The sequence below is a fragment of the Cynara cardunculus genome, unplaced genomic scaffold, assembly GCF_001531365.2.
Source record: "Cynara cardunculus var. scolymus isolate 2C unplaced genomic scaffold, CcrdV1 Un_Scaffold_5069, whole genome shotgun sequence".
Taxonomy (NCBI): domain Eukaryota; kingdom Viridiplantae; phylum Streptophyta; class Magnoliopsida; order Asterales; family Asteraceae; genus Cynara; species Cynara cardunculus.
In genome coordinates this window covers 1-3,333 of record NW_020202221.1, presented here as the reverse complement: position 1 = coordinate 3,333, position 3,333 = coordinate 1, and positions in this window count along the sequence as shown.

The window sequence follows — 3,333 nt, the reverse complement described above, 5'->3', positions numbered from 1 at the left end:
GTGAAGAGAGTAGGTAGCAAGATGATCCCAATGAAAGTGAGAAAAGAGTAAAATAAAATTAAGTGAAAGTCTAAGTGAAAGTTAAGTGTGAATTACAAAGGTCAACACTCCTTTAAATAGGTAAAGAGAAGCTTCATTGTGGATGCCAACTAATAAGACAAAAGACCCTTCCAAACTGGGCTTTGACTAAGCCCAAGGGTGTTGACCAAGCCTTCTTCTTGAATTAGCCCATTATTCCACGGCCCAAAATATTTCCAGCACACGGATAGGTCCTATAGGACCTTGCCACTCCTGATCCTATAGGACTGCTGCAGGACCGGACCCAAAAATACTCAAAAACCTGCAAAAACATGGGATTAACATTAGATATATAATATAACTACTAACATATGAAAAAGATATAAAAAGACTCAATTAGGACACTAATGGGCAAATAAAACAACGGAAAATAGTTAAGAAAATGATGTAATAAGGTTAATAAATTAACACTTATCAGAAGATTTAGAGTTTTTATATCATGAGATGAGGAGGAGAACAACCAGACCATAAGATGCAACTTTGGCATTGAATGCAGTAAAGAGATTTATGCATCGACAGGTGAGGTATTCTTTGATTAATGGTTTTCAGATTGGGGTTGAAAGCAATTAGAAGAGATCAACCTTTTTCAACCTGATCAAAAGTTGTCAGAGATTGAAAACTTCCCCGTGTATATGATTCTTGAAGATCCAGAGTTGGGAATTATGTATCAGGTTGAAGATATGTTTTCTAAGATTTAAAGAAATTGAAAGGTATACTGAAGACAATTTAAAGCTTATCCGACAGAAGTTAAACTGGAACCATAATGATGACGATAAAGTTAATGAGAAAATGAATAAGAGAGACCGAGAGCTGATTGTAAGAACAATTGAAGCTTTTCAAGACAGACTGAATTTTCAAAATGTGTCACACCCCGTTAAAGCGGAAACACGAGATGTAACAGGTAAGCGAGTCACAGCAGCAGATATTAAATAACACCATTCAAGTTTTACAAAAATTTCGAATTTAACATGCATAACCAAGTTGGAATAGAATACTTCTTTACAAAAACTTCAAAATGAACTTAATCGGTGTCGCCACATATATGCTCCAAAAACTTCATTTCTTACTTAAATCCTGAAAATCATGAAACATAAAACAACGTCAACTACAAAGAGTTAGTGAGTTCACGGGTTTTCATATGCACAAAACATTACAATGCATAAATCATTTCTTGCAAACCTATACATAACTTTTGCACATAATAAATGTAAATCTACAACATTGTTTTAAAACTTGAGACGCTACTCAACCTTTCCTGACCAATGTGCCCAATTATTTTACGAACGACCATAAGTAGCCTGTACACTCACTTAGGTCATACAGTTCGTAGTAGTACTAATTCAGCGGTGGTCCAAATTCCACATGATTAGACTAAATAAAACATAGGTAATGTGCACCCCTTTCTAGGTGAGACTATCAACACAATAGCGGCTATCCACAATTACCACGGACCGGGGACATGCCCGAGTTAACAAGTAGCGTTTACGACGGAGACTTTATTTGGAAACATACTCTCAAGTACATCAATTTAACATTTATATCATAGTGCAAAACTGTCAATATTTCATGTCATAAACAAAACTTGACTAAACAGTTCTTTAGTCCAAGAGTTTTAAACAAATCTTGACTAAACAATTCTTTAGTCCAACAGTTTAATAAATAACAATATAGTTTGCATAACTTCATGCTTTTCCCCCAGTTTAAATAAACAAAAAGCATTAAAAGTGTGGCCATGAATACTCACAAGTTTGCTGATGAATATCCAAGAACTTTACGACGTTTGAAGCGCTAAACGTCCGCCCTAACCTTCCTAAACAGTTCGAAATCCAATAATTAGATCACCTAACGAGTCTTAATAAAGATAAAGTCAAATTATATCTTATGTAATGCCAATGACTTTTTATAAATTAAAGTTGATACTTATATTATTTGCTCTAAAAATAGTCCAGAAATTATATATTTTAAAATCAAGTCCTTTGCACAAAGAGCGGTCATTTGGACAGAATATAAATTTTGTTTATGGATTTTTTTTTAGTCTCACAAATCACTGTCAAAAGGACCTTCTAAAAGTGATTTTGTGTCCAAATTTTTATATCATGAATAATAATGAGTTAAACAGAGTTTTCCCAAATATCAAGAATTTTGGATGGGTTTAAGGCACTTATTAATACCCTACAACTTTGAGTGACACAGTCCCTAAGACAGATTGTACACTCTTCGATTGACGGCTATTTGGGGGGTCTAAACTCATCATTTTTCAGTGATTTTAACTTTATTTTAAAGCTAACACATAAGGCTAACTTCCAGAAAAAGAATCACCCAATTCCATTGAGTTTTGAAGAAGATATAACCGATTTAAGATGCATGCAAGATTCTGTCAACAAAGCTCTTTTTGCACCATAATCTTGTATCAAGAACTTAAAAGCTCAAAACGTAATATTTTTGAGTGAGACCAGTTGCATTAGAAAGATAACTCATCAAAGTACGTTTTAGAAGAAAAATCAGAACATTTGGACCTTTATTTTGAAAGATACAGTCGACACAAATGCTAATAGAATCTGTCAATTTTCAAAATACATTTTTTTGTTCATGATTAAATTCCACATGCCCGAGTTAACAAGTAGCGTTTATGGATGTAGACTTTATTTGGAAACATACTCTCAAGTACATCAATTTAACATTTATATCATAGTGCAAAACCGTCAATATTTCATGACATAAATAAAACTTGACTAAAAAAATTTCTTTAGTCCAACAGTTTTAAACAAATCTTAACTAAACAGTTCTTTAGTCCAACAATTTATTAAATAACAGTATAGTTTGCATAACTTCATGCTTTTCCCCCAGTTTAAATAAACAAAAAGCATTAAAAGTGTGGCCGTGAATACTCACAAGTTTGCTGATGAATATCTAAGAACTTTACGACGTTTGAAGCGCTAAACGTCCGCCCTAACCTTCCTAAACAGTCCGAAATCCAATAATTAGATCACATAACGGGTCTTAATAAAGATAAAGTCAAATTATATCTTATGTAATGCCAATGAGTTTTTATGAATTAAAGTTGATACTTATATTATTTGCTCTAAAAATAGTCCAGAAATTATATATTTTAAAATCAATTCCTTTGCTGTGACAATCCTGCATTTTGAGATTTCAGGTTAGTACCTTATTTCAGGATCTTTATTAAAAACTAAGTCTTTCTAGGATTTAGCTTCGATGATTAGAGATCATCTTGCTTAATTCCCAAGATTAGTT